Raw genomic sequence first — 16654 nt, forward strand, 5'->3', positions numbered from 1 at the left:
TCAGTTTATGTGACAAAACAAGCAAGTATAGTGTACAGTAGATAATCATTGTACCATCTAAACTATCTAAACCACTATATATTTAAAATATATTTTCCATAACCAAAATATTGAGCTTTTAACTGTTTGAAGATAGTGTACAAAACCGAGAGTAAAAGATGCAAAAACAAAACTTAAGAATGGGACGCATAGAAATACACATAGAACATATCTACCGCTTCTTGGACTTGATTCCATTGAGAATGACAGATCTGTAACACACATTCTATGTGAATTTGATTGCACCCCAAAAGTTACATATTGTTGTTTGTCAGATCAGATCAAAAATATCTGTAGCATCCAAACGGCCTATAAACTAATATGACCACTCTATTCTCACGAATCCGATGATGTTCTCTGTTTCGCTCTACGAATCCCACAGGTGTCACGGGACTCATCTAAAGGTAACCCATACAAATGAATGGAAGTATGGAGGTCATTTTGTGCCAACAAAAATAAGGGGTTAAATATGTGTATAAGAAATGAAATATATTTCTTGAGCTTTCTTTTATCCCCTAGGTATATGACATACACTTCACAATTCTATTCCTTATTATCATTTTGTGACCCGGTTCAGGAAACTAGGTCTATTTTGCGTAAATGTTTTTTAACTAAAATGCATTTTTTTGGCAGAAATCCCTTCTCGAACTTGTGAACTTTCATGTGCCTTAATAACAAACGTGTATGCCATCTGTAAATATGAATACAATTGTTCACTTCTTGGTGCCAAATTCAAAATGAAATTACTACAAATATTTGTGCAATATAGCAAACCACAGCTTAGCTTGTTGTTAATCCACCTGGCTTGTCAGATAAACAAATTTAAAAAAAGCTTTACAGCTAAAGCAAACCAAGCGTTTATGTAAGGACATCTCTCTCAGCAGACAAAACATTACAAACAGCTAGCAGCAAAGTAGATTGGTCACGAAAGTCAGAAAAGCAATAAAATGAATCGCTTACCTTTGATAATCTTCAGATGTTTGCACTCACGAGACTCCCAGTTACACAATAAATGTTCCTTTTGTTCCATAAAGATTATTTTTATATCCAAAATACCTCCATTTGGTTGGCGCGTTATGTTCAGTAATCCACAGGCTCGAGCGGTCACGACGGGGCAGACAAAAATTCCAAATACTATCTGTAAAGTTCGTAGAAACATGTCAAACGTTTTTTATAATCAAACCTCAGGTTGTTTTTACAATAAATAATCTATAATATTTCAACCGGACCGTAGCTTTTTCAATAGGAGAAAGAGAGAAAATGTCTGCTCCAAGCTGTTGCTCATGCAAAACTCTGCTGGCACCCAGCCATCCACTGACGCGATGTGATCGTTCTCGCTAATTTTTCAGAATAAAAGGTTGAAACTATGTCTAAAGACTGTTCACACCATGTGGAAGCCATAGGGAAAGGAATCTGGTTGATATCCCTTTAAATGGAGGGAAGGCATGCAATGGAACAGGGAGCTTTCAAAATAGGAGGCACTTCCTAGTTGGATTTTCCTCAGGTTTTCGCCTGCGATATCAGTTCTGTTATACTCATAGACAATATTTTGACAGTTTTGGAAACTTTAGAGTGTTTTCTATCCTAATCTGACAATTATATGCATATTCTAGCTTCTGGGTCTGAGAAATGGGCAGTTTTATTTGGGTATGTTTTTCATCCAAACATCAAAATACTGCACCCTTCACTCAACAGGTTAAATTACGAGCCTAGTTGGTTTAGACACAGAAAAAGTCAGCAACCTTCCCGCTAGCCATGATTGGCTGAGATAACGAGTGGGATGGACATGCCAAGAGATGAGTTTGGATTGGTCTGCCATAAAGCTATCTGTCTATTTGAGCTGGTCAGTGTGTAGGTAATCCTGTCTAACAAACCTTTTTAAAACATGTATTGTGTATTAAAACTGCATAAATGTTTCTCTCCTCTATCTGGAGGACCGAGTTTTGAAATCAGTGGAATTCGAGTATGATAGCTAAGATTGAGAAACCACCTGTCTCCGGATTACATCTTCAAACTAACAGCAACCATGAAATCTGACAGGAGACATGTCCATCCATGGTGTATATGGGTAAGATAGTCTAGCTAGCTGCATTTTCAGATATTACACATTTCTAATTTTGACAGAAAGTGGTTTCATTTCAAATTAAAGTGTACTGTTAGCTAGCTAACGTTAGCTGACTGGCTCGCTAGCTAACAATACATGCATGATCTTATTATTCGTATCTCAGAGCCATTTGCTTGGCTACTTATAGCCTAATACTAGCTAACATTGAACCTGGTTGGTTCAATGCACGGTAGTAACGTCATGAGTTGGGATTATGGTTCATTGTTTAGCTAGCGAGTTAGCTACATGTCTCCACTATGCAAGTAACCATTTCGGGTGCGTTCGATTTCAGAGCATTCTCGTCTTGGTATGCCAGAGCGCAGAATAACTGATGAATTTACTAACACTCTACAGCGGTTGAATATGGCCAATGTTGGCAAAAAAGCATAATTAAATTGTTGCCAGCAGCACAGTTACAGTCACCAATGCTCTGGATAACATGAAAACAACCTAACCAGCTCCGCTAGGGCGAGTAAAATTGTCAGAGTTTGAGTGGGGGCTAAAGCTTAAGAGCATGTGAACAATTCTGAATGGGTGTAGACAGAGAAGAGCTCTCCAGTAGGTACCAAAATATTCAAAGGCCATTTTTTCAAAAGTGAGGTGACAAGTTTATCAACTTTCAATGCAGAAATACCTCCCCATTGTTCCTCAAATGCAGTGTATGATATATTGTATCATTTTGTAGCTCTGTGTCTCTGCTTTTATCCAATGTAAAAGATACCATTTCAAATTTTGCTACATAAGACCAAATCAATGTGGTCGGTCACATTTATGAATGTGTTTTTCAATGTGTTTTTACAGGCTATAGTAGTAAAGGCCCCCAACGGCTTAGACTTGTAATATGGAGAATTAAATCAATCACATTTCTTTATTTGAATAATGGCTTGCTAAAGTGCCAAAATACAGCATTTTGACATGTCCCTCAACCCTGTGTCACTTCTAGGAAGATTTCAACCCACTTAATCCAACAATTTCTCAAAGTTTCACCATCATTGTAAAAACCTAGCTATTTTACTGTTTTGACAAAGTTATTTCTGAATATTATTATTATATTCATGTGATTAGTCAGTGATGCATTTACGTCTGTCCCTCATTTATGGCCAACCCTGTTATGCAAACAAGTTCCTCCTGTAGAGTAATGGACCATTCCATTAAGTTAAATGATTCACAGCAGATCACATCATTTGGCTCTTCTGATCAGCATGGTGGAAAAGTAAGTAAGTAATCTCTCTTTTTTTGGCCTATTCATAATTGTTTAATCATCTTTGACTGAGGTGGTCAAATTTAAGAGCTTAAAGGCCCAATGCAGCCATTTTTATCTCAATATCAGAACATTTCTGGGTGATATTTAGGTACCTTAACATGATTGTTTTCAGCAAAAATAGTCAACAACAACAAGCGTCTTAGCAAGAGCAATTTCCCAAGCAATAATTTTGCTCGGACTGTCTGGGAGTGTTCTGAGTGGGGATGGGAAAACTGAAAACTAGCATTTATTGGCAGACAGGTTTGGAACTCTCTTTCTTATATTAACTAATTGACCACCTGGTGATGTAACCAGGCAGGCCAAAACTCCATCCCACCAAAGCAGCTATTTCAGGCGGTCTTCTCAAACACTGTTTACACTAAAATGGAATGATCATATTTTTTAACATTTTTTACAATATTTCAACCTCATAGTGTGGAAATATATATAACACACAGAAAAATCACATTTCTGAACATGTCAAACCTGTTCGCTCAATTACTGTTAGGAAAACTTGAATTTGATTAAACTTTCATTGTGTGTGAACATACAGTACAGTACCAGTCAAAAGTTTGGACACACCTACTCATTCCAGGGTTTGTCTTTATTTTTACTATTTTCTACATTGTAGAGTAATAGTGAAGACATCAAAACTATGAAATAACACATATGGAATCATGTAGTAACCAAAAAAGTGTTAAACGAATCAAAATACATTTTATATTCTTCAAAGTAGCCACCCTTTGCCTCGATGACAGCTTTGCAAACTCTTGGCATTCTCTCAACCAGCTTCATGAGGTAGTCAGCTGGAAACAAAAAGATGGCACTGATAGAGATTTTTTAACCTTTATTTATCTAGGCAAGTCAGTTAAGAACAAATTCTTATTTTCAATGACGGCCTAGGAACAGTGTGTTAACTGTCTTGTTCAGGGGCATTTTTACCTTGTCAGCTCTGGGATTTGATCTGGCAACCTTTCGGTTACAAGTCCAACTTCCTAACCACTCGGCTATCTGCTGCCCCAGCTTTGCTTCAGGTCCTTAGGAAATTGTGCAGTATTTTGTTTATTATTTCTTACATTGTTAGCCCAGAAAACCTTAAGTGTTATTACACACAGCCGGGAAGAACTATTGGATATCAGAGAGCCCTCAACTTACCAGCGCAACCAGTACTACGACCAGGAATACAACTTCCCCAAAGCGGATCCTTTGTCTGCACCTCCCAGATCATTTTAACTGATTCCAGAGGCCGACCCAAAACAACGCCATCGGAGGAGAAGAGCTGTCTTCTTGTGAGGCTCCGGATGCGTGCACACCACCCACCGCTTCCGAGTATATTATTCACAAATGTCCAGTCCCTAGTTAACAAAGTCTATGAAATTAGGCAAGAGTTGCTTTACAAAGAGATTTCCGGGATTGTAACATACTATGTTTGACAGAGACATGGCTAACTGGGGAGTTGCTGCCGGAGTCCGTATATCCAACAGAATTTTCAGTGCATCACGCCAACAGGAACAAACATCTCTCTGGTAAGAAGAAGGGCGGGGGTGTATGTTTCATGATTAACGACACATGGTGTAATTGTAACAACATACAAGAACTCAAGTCCTTTTGTTCACCAGACCTAGAATTCCTCACAATCAAATGATGACCATATCATCTCCCAAGAGAATTCTCCTTGGTTATCGTCACAGCCGTTTATATCCCCCCGCAAGCGGATACCAAGACGGCCATCTAGGAACTTCACGGGACTTTATGCAAAGTGGAAACTATATATCCTGAGGCTGCATTTACAGCAGCTGGGGATTTTAACAAAGGTAATCTGAGAACAAGGATACCTAAATTCTCTCAGCATATCGACTGCAGTACACGAGCGAGTAACACACTCGACCACTGCTACTCTAACTTCTGCGATGCATACAAGACCCTCCCCGCCCTCCTTTTGGAAAAAATGACCATGACTCCATCTTGTTGCTCCCCTCCTTTAGGCAGAAACTAAAACAGGAAACACCCGTGCTTAGGTCTATCCAACGCTGGTCTGACCAAACGGATTCCACGCTTCAAGATTGCTTCGATCACGTGGACTGGGATATGTTCCGGGTAGCCTCAGACAATAAGATTGACGTATATGCTGACTCGGTAAGCAAGTTTATAAGGAAGTGTATAGGAGATGTTGTACCCAGAAACTGTGGATTGATGGAAGCATTCGCGCAAAACTGAAAGCACGTACCATCGCATTTAATCATGGCAAGGCGACTGGAAACATGGCAGAATACAAACAGTGTAGTTATTCCCTACATTAGGCAATCAAACAAGCAAAGTGTCAGTATAAAGACAACGTGGAGTCTCAATTGAACGGATCAAACACGAGACATATGTGGTAGGATCTACAGACAATCACGGATTACAAAAAGAAAACCAGCCCCGTCGCGGACATCAACGTATTGCTCCCAGGCAAATTAAAAACTTCTTTGCGCGCTTTGAGGATAATACAGTTCCACCGACACGGCAAGCTACCAAAGACTGTGGGCTCTCCTTCTCCATGGCCGACATGAATAAAACATTTAAACGTGTTAACCCTCGCAAGGCTGCCACCCCAGACGGCATCCCTAGCCGTGTTGTCAAAGCATGCGCAGACCAGCTGGCTGGTGTGTTTATGGACATATTCAATCACACCCAGTCCCAGTATGCTATCCCCACATGATTCAAGATGGCCACCATTGTTCCTTTTCCCAATAAAGCTAAGGTAACTGAACTAAATGACTATCAACGCGCAGAACTCACTTCTGTCATCATGAAGTGCTTTGAGAGACTAGTCAAGCATCATATCACCTCCACCCTACCTGATACCCTAGACCCACTCCAATTTGCTTACCACCCCAATAGGTCCACAGACGATGCAATCGCCATCACACTGCACACTGCAATATCCCATCTGGACAAGAGGAGTACTGTTCATTGACTACAGTTCAGCATTCAACACCATAGTACCCTCCAAACTCATCATTAAGCTTGAGACCCTGGGTCTCAACTCCACCCTGTGCAACTAAGTCCTGGACTTCCTGAAGGGCTGCCCCCAGGTGGTGAAGGTAGGAAACAACATCTCCACTCCGCTGATCCTCAACACTGGGGCCCCACAAAGTGCACAAACGTGTTCTCAGCCCTCTACTGTACTCCCTGTTCACCCATGACTGCGTGAATTTCACGCCTCCAACTCAATCATCAAGTTTGCAGACGACACTACAGTGGTAGGCTTGATTACCAACAACAACAAGACAGCTTACAAGGAGGAGGTAAGGGCCCTCGGAATGTGGTGTCAGGAAAATAACCTCTCACTCAATGTCAGCAAAACAAAGGAGATGACCGTGGACTTCAGGAAACAGCAAAGGGAGCAGCCCCCCTATCCACATTGACGGGAGAGCAGTGGAGGTTGAAAGTTTTAAGTTCCTTTTTGTACATATCACTGACAAACTGAAATGGTCCATGCACACAGACAGTGTGGTGAGGAAGGCGCAACAGCGCCTCTTCAACCTCAGGAGGCTGAAAAAATGTGGCTTGTCTTCGAAAACACTCACTAACTTTTACAGGTGCACAATTGAGAGCATCCTGTTGGGCTGTATCACCGCCTGCTACACTCGCAGTAACATCTGCTAACCATGTGTATGTGACCAATAAAATTTGATTTCAAATAGTAGGTGTGCCTTGTTAAAAGTTAATTTGTGGAATTTCTTTCCTTCATAATGTGTTTGAGACAATCAGTTGTGTTGTGACAAGATAGGGGTGGTATACAGAAGACAGCCCTATTTGGTAAAAGACCAAGTCCATATTATGGCAAGAACAGCTCAAATAAGCAAAGAGAAATGACAGTCCATCATTACTTTAAGACATAAAGGTCAGTCAATCCGGAAAATCTGGGACTGGTCACCTCCCCCTATTCATTACAGCATTAATGTAGAGGTCCATCCATTCATGTAGAGGTCCATCCATTCATGTAGAGGTCCATCCATTCATGTAGAGGCCAATCCATTCATGTAGAGGTCCATCCATTCATGTAGAGGTCCATCCATTCATGTAGAGGCCAATCCATTCATGTAGAGGTCCATCCATTCATGTAGAGGTCCATCCATTCATGTAGAGGTCCATCCATTCATGTAGAGGTCCATCCATTCATGTAGAGGTCCATCCATTCATGTAGAGGTCCATCCATTCATGAGGTAAATACAGTATGTAATATTAACCCTGTCTCTCTAAGTGTGGCAGTAATGTAGTGGAGGACTCATTCATCCTGCAGGCGCTCTATTTTAATCCTTTGTTGTCTGGTCCTGCAGTGTTAGGGTTGTGCTGTGATGTCCAGTTAGTCTGTCAGATAGCCTAGTCTCTCTCTCTCTCTCTCTCTCTCTCTCTCTCTCTCTCTCTCTCTCTCTCTCTCTCTCTCTCTCTCTCTCTCAGGCTACTAATGTTTATGCCTAAATCTCTTCTCGCGCTCACCCACCCCTTCTCTGTCTCACTGTCCTCTTCGCTTAAGCCTCATCCACTATAAGTGCTTGTGTGATGGAATAACTAAATGGATGCAGATTTTATTCAGGCTATTTTCAACCAGTGCATGTGCTTCAGCCAGCGAGACACTTTTTTAATGACTCTCCTAACTCAACGCATGCCACCCTTCAGAAGAAACAGAAAGCCTCCTCCTCAGATAAGACGGGTTTTACTCCTCTTTTTCTCCCCCTGTTTCTCGGACCTCTCCTCTCCAAGAGTTATTACTACCGTAGCCAGCCCTGCAGTCACTACTCCCCGCTGTCCTCTTCTCTCTTCTCTCTTTTTATTATTAGTGTATCCAGCCCTGCAGTGAGTCACTACTCCCCGCTGTCCTCTTCTCTCTTCTCTCTTTTTATTATTAGTGTATCCAGCCCTGCAGTGAGTCACTACTCTCTGCTGTCCTTTTCTCTCTTTTTATTATTAGTGTATCCAGCCCTGCAGTGAGTCACTACTCCCCGCTGTCCTCTTCTCTCTTCTCTCTTTTTATTATTAGTGTATCCAGCCCTGCAGTGAGTCACTACTCTCTGCTGTCCTTTTCTCTCTTTTTATTATTAGTGTATCCAGCCCTGCAGTGAGTCACTACTCCCTGCTGTCCTCTTCTCTCTTTTTATTATTAGTGTATCCAGCCCTGCAGTGAGTCACTACTCCCTGCTGTCCTTTTCTCTCTTTTTATTATTAGTGTATCCAGCCCTGCAGTGAGTCACTACTCCCTGCTGTCCTCTTCTCTCTTTTTATTATTAGTGTATCCAGCCCTGCAGTGAGTCACTACTCCCTGCTGTCCTTTTCTCTCTTTTTATTATTAGTGTATCCAGCCCTGCAGTGAGTCACTACTCCCTGCTGTCCTTTTCTCTCTTTTTATTATTAGTGTATCCAGCCCTGCAGTGAGTCACTACTCCCTGCTGTCCTTTTCTCTCTTTTTATTATTAGTGTATCCAGCCCTGCAGTGAGTCACTACTCCCCGCTGTCCTTTTCTCTCTTTTTATTATTAGTGTATCCAGCCCTGCAGTGAGTCACTACTCCTGCTGTCCTTTTTCTCTTTTATTATTAGTGTTTGCAGTGAGTCACTACTCCCTGCTGTCCTTTTCTCTCTTTTTATTATTAGTGTATCAGCCCTGCAGTGAGTCACTACTCCCTGCTGTCCTTTTCTCTCTTTTTATTATTAGTGTATCCAGCCCTGCAGTGAGTCACTACTCCCTGCTGTCCTTTTCTCTCTTTTTATTATTAGTGTTCCAGCCCTGCAGTGAGTCACTACTCCCTGCTGTCCTTTTCTCTCTTTTTATTATTAGTGTATCCAGCCCTGCAGTGAGTCACTACTCCCTGCTGTCCTTTTCTCTCTTTTTATTATTAGTGTATCCAGCCCTGCAGTGAGTCACTACTCCCTGCTGTCCTTTTCTCTCTTTTTATTATTAGTGTATCCAGCCCTGCAGTGAGTCACTACTCCCTGCTGTCCTTTTCTCTCTTTTATTATTAGTGTATCCAGCCCTGCAGTGAGTCACTACTCCCTGCTGTCCTTTTCTCTTTTTATTATTAGTGTATCCAGCCCTGCAGTGAGTCACTACTCCCTGCTGTCCTTTTCTCTCTTTTTATTATTAGTGTATCCAGCCCTGCAGTGAGTCACTACTCCCTGCTGTCCTTTTCTCTCTTTTTATTATTAGTGTATCCAGCCCTGCAGTGAGTCACTACTCCCTGCTGTCCTCTTCTCTCTTCTCTCTTTTTATTATTAGTGTATCCAGCCCTGCAGTGAGTCACTACTCCCTGCTGTCCTGTCCTCTCTTCTCTCTTTTCCTTTTCATTTCAAGGAATTCACAACCCATGACCCCTTTCCACTATCGATTTTACTACTAGTCACCTCCTCTCTCCTTATCTTTCTTTCACTCCCATTCCTCATCCTCTTCCCTCCATCCTCCTCGTCCTCCTGTGTCAGTGTGATGTCACTCTTGAGGTCTTATTTACAGGAATAAACCTGTATTAAACTACATCCGCCCCTAATTAACTCCCACTGGCTGTCACTTCACTAATCTCCCCATCAACTGTGGCTCGTTTCCACCAATCACCACGCTTTACCCGGGAACCATAACCAATCACGGTGTCCGTAAGTGAACCATGGAACAGTGAAGTAGTCTGAGAAAAAAAATGGTTCTCCTGTGAGGTGAGGGGGATGATGGTGAGGAGCAGAAGGTGTCTGTTAGAAATGGGTTTGAGCAGAGCACAGTGAAGGACTTCGATTCTCTTTCCTGAGCACAATTACCAGGGCCTGGTGGGGAGCGCTTTATCAGAGAGGCATAGAACATTGAGCCTGTGTCCCCATCCCCGGAGAATGCTGAGGGGAGCAGCTCATAATAATGGCCGGAACGAAGCAAATGGAATGGCATTAAACACCTGAAACCCATGTGTTTGATGTATTTGATACCATTCCACTAATTCCGCTCCAGGCATTACCACGAGCCTGTTCTCCCCAATTAAGGTGCCACCAACCTCCTTTGGTCCCCATGCTGTTTCACCACATCACACCATAATGGCCAGAGCCAGGAGAATAGAGACCAGGGGAGATCACATGTTCTGTTCCTTCCTGTCTTTAAGAGGGCTTGATTTTCCTGTTTCAAGTGATGTGTAATTATTGTTGCGTTGGCATCCTGTCCTTGTATAATTTGGAGCTATTATTTCCACTCTGTGTCCCTCTCGCCTGGTCCAGTGAATATGATGAATGATTTCTGTTGCCAGTTTCACTATACATGGTGATAGGAAAGTTGATAATGATTACTTTACCATTGCCACCACACCTCCCCCCATTCACTCAAGCACTTCTACAGCTGTGTGTGTGTGTGTGTGTGTGTGTGTGTGTGTGTGTGTGTGTGTGTGTGTGTGTGTGTGTGTGTGTGTGTGTGTGTGTGTGTGTGTGTGTGTGTGTGTGTGTGTGTGTGTGTGTGTGTATATATATCACTGCTCTTGTGTAACATAGCTTTTCTGAGATGTACGATTGCCTTCAAGTAGTATATCAACATACAGACTACTGTTCAAGTTTTGTATGTTAATCACAGAGAGAGATTTTCTCATCTGTAGAATGGATCTATTTTGGGGTGTCATTAGTAATAGGATTTTTTTTGTGGGCTGTTTTTTTCATTCTGGTGCCCAGTGTCCCAGACGGTTGATTCATAGTCATGGCACATAAGCTGATATGTAATGTTGATTCACTGGCACATGTCCACTTCAGTAGGCAGGCCCATGCCTTGGCCCAGAGTCTTGTGGGCATAAGCATGCTGAGTTTCATGTTTCACTGCCTTAGAAGATGAATTGTACATTATATACATGGTTTGTTCTTTCTCTATTACAATACAACGAATAGGTATTTATTATTCATAGCCTGTATCTTTTTGCTGACATAGTGCCCAGCCAACCCCATAGGACACCACACCCACACACAGAAGGGACAGAAGTTTTTCCTGACCAACATGATGAGGAAACTGTTAAAGGAATTTAATTCCTATATGTTCATTAACCAATTCAATTAAAACACTCCGTCCATTTCTAAGAATTTGTAAGATACTTATTTGCATAAAATGGACAGAGACCAGTCTCAAAATCAATTTGTAGCGTTTATTCTCGAGAGTACTGAATATAATCACAAAGTACCTCAGTTTATATATCCCACATTGCGTCATGTCTTACGGAAATGTCTCTCCTCCTCCTGGACCATGACAAAGCTGTTTTTTTCAATTCCATTCCAACATATACATTGCTTATCGCCTGCTACCATATGTTACACAATCTACTCCACACCCAACGGGTTCTCCCCACCCTGGTTGGGGACCAGACATCTTTCCTGTTGTTAGTTTCACTGTGGTCACGAGTTGTCTGTTGACCCTTCTTCTTTGCCTATGTACCAACACATTCGTTAACAGACAACTTATAACTCTGTGAGTTATAACTCTATGGCTAATGTATACATTATTTAGTCAACATTGACAAAATTCCTTCAACAGAAACATGACCAGCAAAAAACATGGGTTTTTGTGGTCAGGAAAAATGATAGGATTGGGATAGGACAAGCTGTTCCTAAATCAGTTGTTAAGCAAAGACAGCTGCTAGAGTGCATGAGGAAGGTGGTCATTGCATGGACCATATGATCAAAGAGCAGGTGAAGGACCCGAGAGAGTAGTTTTCTCTCAAGGGCCACTACAGTCCCCTGAAGGACCACTAAGGGCCCCAGCTGATGCTCTTGGATGTTGTACTGCCCCCCCATTGTCCTCATGTTTGAAGTAGAACATAAACGCGATTTTTGCTTTCGCCTAATCTTTAAAGTGATGGCTAACATCATATTCTCCCATAAATCATCCTTTGTATCGATTGGATTGAACCTTTTTCCTGTGTTTTGTTGAGAGGGATAACGTCCTTATCTAAAGAACATAAACAGGACAGCACTCTGTTGAATAAACTTACATTTACATATTTTTATTGCCGCTCGAACGCTTTGCGTATGAGCCCTTCTTCAGCATGCAAAGGCAATGGCAATCAATGTCACGACAACAATACCACACAGGTTAAAAGGCATAATTATGACTTCTCAGTCAGTATTGGCCCAATCAAGAGATCCCAGCAGAGGGACAAAACAGAGATGCTTGTTCTAGGTCCCAAGAAACAAAGAGATCTTCTGTTGAATCTGACAATTAATCTTAATGGTTGTACAGTCGTCTCAAATAAACCTGTGAAGGACCTCTGCGTTACTCTGGACCCTGATCTCTCTTTTGACGAACATATCAAGACTGTTTCAAGGACAGCTTTTTTACATCTACGTAACATTGCAAAAATCAGAAACTTTCTGTCCAAAAATTATGCAGAAAAATGAATCCATGCTTTTGTTACTTCTAGGTTAGACTACTGCAATGCTCTACTTTCCGGGCTACCCAGATAAAGCACTAAATAAACTTCAGTTAGTGCTAAATACGGCTGCTAGAATCCTGACTAGAACCAAAAAATGTGATCATATTACTCCAGTGCTAGCCTCCCTACACTGGCTTCCTGTCAAGGCAAGGGCTGATTTCAAGATTTTGCTGCTAACCTACAAAGCATTACATGGGCTTGCTCCTACCTATCTCTCTGATTTGGTCCTGCCGTACATACCTACACGTACGCTACATACCTACACGTACGCTACGGTCACAAGACGCAGGCCTCCTAATTGTCCCTAGAATTTCTATGCAAACAGCTGGAGGCAGGGCTTTCTCCTACAGAGCTCCATTTTTATTGAATGGTCTGCCTACCCATGTCAGAGAGGCAAACTCGGTCTCAACCTTTAAGTCTTTACTGAAGACTCATCTCTTCAGTGGGTCATATGTTTGAGTGTAGTCTGGCCTAGGAGTGTGAAGGTGAACGGAAAGGCTCTGGAGCAACGAACCGCCCTTGCTGTCTCTGCCTGATCGGTTCCCCTCTTTCCACTGGGATTCTCTGCCTCTAACCCTATTACAGGGGCTGAGTCAGTCACTGGCTTACTGGTGCTCTTTCTTGCCGTCCCTAGGAGGGGTGTGTCATTTGAGTGGGTTGAGTCACTGATGTGATCTTCCTGTCTGGGTTAGCGCCCCCCCCCTAGGGAGATTTGTGGGCTATACTCGGCCTTGTCTCAGGATGGTGGTTGGTGGTTGAAGATATCCCTCTAGTGGTGTGCGGGTTGTGGTTTGGCACAGTGGGTGGGGTTATATCCTTCCTGTTTGGCTCTGTCCGGGGGTATCATCGGATGGGGCCACAGGGTCTCCTGACCCCTCCTGTCTCAGCCTCCAGTATTTATGCTGCAGTAGTTTATATGTCGGGGGGCTAGGGTCAGTTTGTTATATCTGGAGTACTTCTCCTGTTTTATCCGGTGTCCTTCATGAATTTATGTATGCTCTCTCTAATTCTCTCTTTCTTTCTCTCTCTCTCGGAGGACCTGAGCCCTAGGACCATGCCTCAGGACTACCTGGCATGATGACTCCTTGCTGTCCCCAATCCACCTGGCCGTTCTGCTGCTCCAGTTTCAACTGTTCTGCCTGCGGCTATGGAATCCTGACCTGTTCACCGGACGTGCTTACCTGTCCCAAACCTATTATTTGACCATGCTGATCATTTATGAACATTTGAACATCTTGACCATGTTCTGTTATAATCTCCACCCGGCACAGCCAGAAGCGGACTGGCCACCCCTCATAGCCTGGTTCCTCTCTAGGTTTCTTCCTAGGTTTTGGACTTTCTAGGGAGTTTTTCCTAGCCAATGTGCTTCAACACCTGCATTGCTTGCTGTTTGGGGTTTTAGGCTGGGTTTCTGTACAGCACTTTGAGATATCAGCTGATGTGCGAAGGGCTGTATAAATACATTTGATTTGATTTGATTTGGGGGAGCTGTGGGGGAAACTAACAATATATAAAAATAACAATATACTATAGCTATAAACACACAATACAGACACATTATGATGTCATTGCCTAAATGTTTGGCCTACATATTTATAAACTACCACAAAAAAATTGAGGCCTGCTGTGGTAAGAGTGCTCAAGCAGTCTATCCAATATGCTTCTCTTTGGAGAAGTCATTTATTTCTATCTCTCCCGTACATGGTGCCTTCCCCAATTCAATGCACATATAACGCAAGGCAATTAGTTTATGATTATGGCTATTGAAATGCCTGGCAACAGGGGATTTTTCATCATGGTTGCAAATGGCGCACTTACAGTTGAAGTCGGAAGTTTACATACACTTGGGTTGGAGTCATTAAAACTTGTTGTTCAACCACTCCAGAAATTTCTTGTTAACAAACTATAGATTTGGCAAGTCAGTTAGGACATCTACTTTGTGCATGACACAAGTCATTTTACCCAACACTTTTTTACAGACAGATGATTTAACTTATAATTCACTGCATCACAATTCCAGTGGGTTAGAAGTTTACATACACTAAGTTGACTGTGCCTTTAAACAGCTTGGACAATTTTAGAAGCTTCTGATAGGCTAATTGATAGAATTTGAGTCAATTTGAGGTGTACCTGTGGATGTATTTCAAGGCCTACCTTCAAACTCAGTGCCTTTTTGCGTGACATCATGGGAAAATCCAAAGAAATCAGCCAAGAACCCAGAAAGAAAATTGTAGACCAATTTCCAAATGCCTTAAGGTACCACGTTAATCTGTACAAACAATAGTACGCAAGTATAAACACCATGAGACCACGCAGCTGTCATACCGCTCAGGAAGGAGATGCGTTCTGTCTCCTAGAGATGAACGTACTTTGGTGCGAAAAGTGCAAATCACTCCCAGAACAACAGCAAAGAACCTTGTGAAGATGCTGGAGGAAACGGGTAAAAAAGTATCAACATCCACAGTGAAACGAGTCCTATATCGACATAACCTGAAAGGCCGCTCAGCGAGGAAGAAGCCATTGCTCCAAAACCTCCATAAAAAAGCCAAACTACGATTTGCAACTGCACATGGGGACAAAGATCGTACTTTTTGGAGAAATGTCCTCTGGTCTGATGAAACAAAAATAGAACTGTTTGTTCATAATGCCCAGGGACTGGTGCACTTCACAAAATAGATGGCATCATGAGGTAGGAAAATGATGTGGATATATTGAAGCAACATCTCAAGACATCATCAGTAAGGAAGTTAAAGCTTGGTCGCAAATGGGTCTTCCAAATGGACAATGCTCCCAAGCATACTTCCAAAGTTGTGGCAAAATGGCTTAAGGAGAACAAAGTTAAGGTATTGGAGTGGCCATCACAAAGCCCCGACCTCAATCCCATAGAAAATGTGTGGGCAGAACTGATAAAGTGTGTGCGAGCAAGGAGGCCTACAAACCTGACTCAGTTACACCAGCTCTGTCAGGAGGAATGGGCCAAAATTCACCCAACTTATTGTGGGAAGCTTGTGGAAGGCTACCCGAAATGTTTGACCAAAGTTAAACTATTAAAAGGCAATGCTACCAAATACTAATTGAGTGTATGTAAACTTCTGACCCATTGGGAATGTGATGAAAGAAATAAAAGCTGAAATAAATCATTCTCTCTACTATTATTCTGACATTTCACATTCTTAAAATAAATTGGTGATCCTAACTGACCTAAAACAGGGCATTTTTATTAGAATTAAATGTCAGGAATTGTGAAAAACTGAGTTGAAATGTATTTGGCTATGGTGTATGTAAACTTCCGACTTCAACTGTATGCTCACATGTCCTTGTCTTAAGTCCACGTTTGGTCTTAACCCACATAAAGTCGAGCACATTGTTTATCTTTTCATAACGTCCTTATCTACCATTTGTCTTAATCTGATGTGGGTGGATAAATCCTTTATCTTACTCTTTGTGTGTTTGACGTAGTCGTGATGTTGTCTGGCTGAAGTGCTGGCTATCATTTTTACTTTACAAAGCGCCGCTTACAATGTTATTCTGTCTGAGCCCCGGAGTTTATCTGATTTTTCCACCAATAACTAGTTGTACTGTACATAGCTGCTCTGCTGAATGGGCACGTACATTTTGTGCGTGTAAGGCAAAAAATATATATCTTTCTTTCTTTAACCCCACCTCCCTCGAACATGTCACTTGAGTCAATGGTCCGTATGCAGTAAACGACTGAAGTGAAGTTTAAGGAATGGACTGTGTGAGAAATGCCGAGTTGTTACTGAGTTACCTCCTGTACGGCTCTTTCCCAGACAGAGAGTGAGTCATGGGATCTGTGTATTTCACGGTAATATAAACTGTAGCTCCAACAAAAGGGT

At 42.1% G+C, this 16654-nt stretch overlaps 1 protein-coding gene across 1 annotated transcript in view; it reads left to right on the forward strand.

The window, feature by feature from the left end:
• Positions 1 to 16654, forward strand: part of LOC115114878 (cadherin-24-like) — a 127442-nt gene that overhangs the window by 62296 nt on the left and 48492 nt on the right. The window lies entirely within an intron of this gene.

Source organism: Oncorhynchus nerka, linkage group LG9b (assembly GCF_034236695.1).
Source record: "Oncorhynchus nerka isolate Pitt River linkage group LG9b, Oner_Uvic_2.0, whole genome shotgun sequence".
Taxonomy (NCBI): domain Eukaryota; kingdom Metazoa; phylum Chordata; class Actinopteri; order Salmoniformes; family Salmonidae; genus Oncorhynchus; species Oncorhynchus nerka.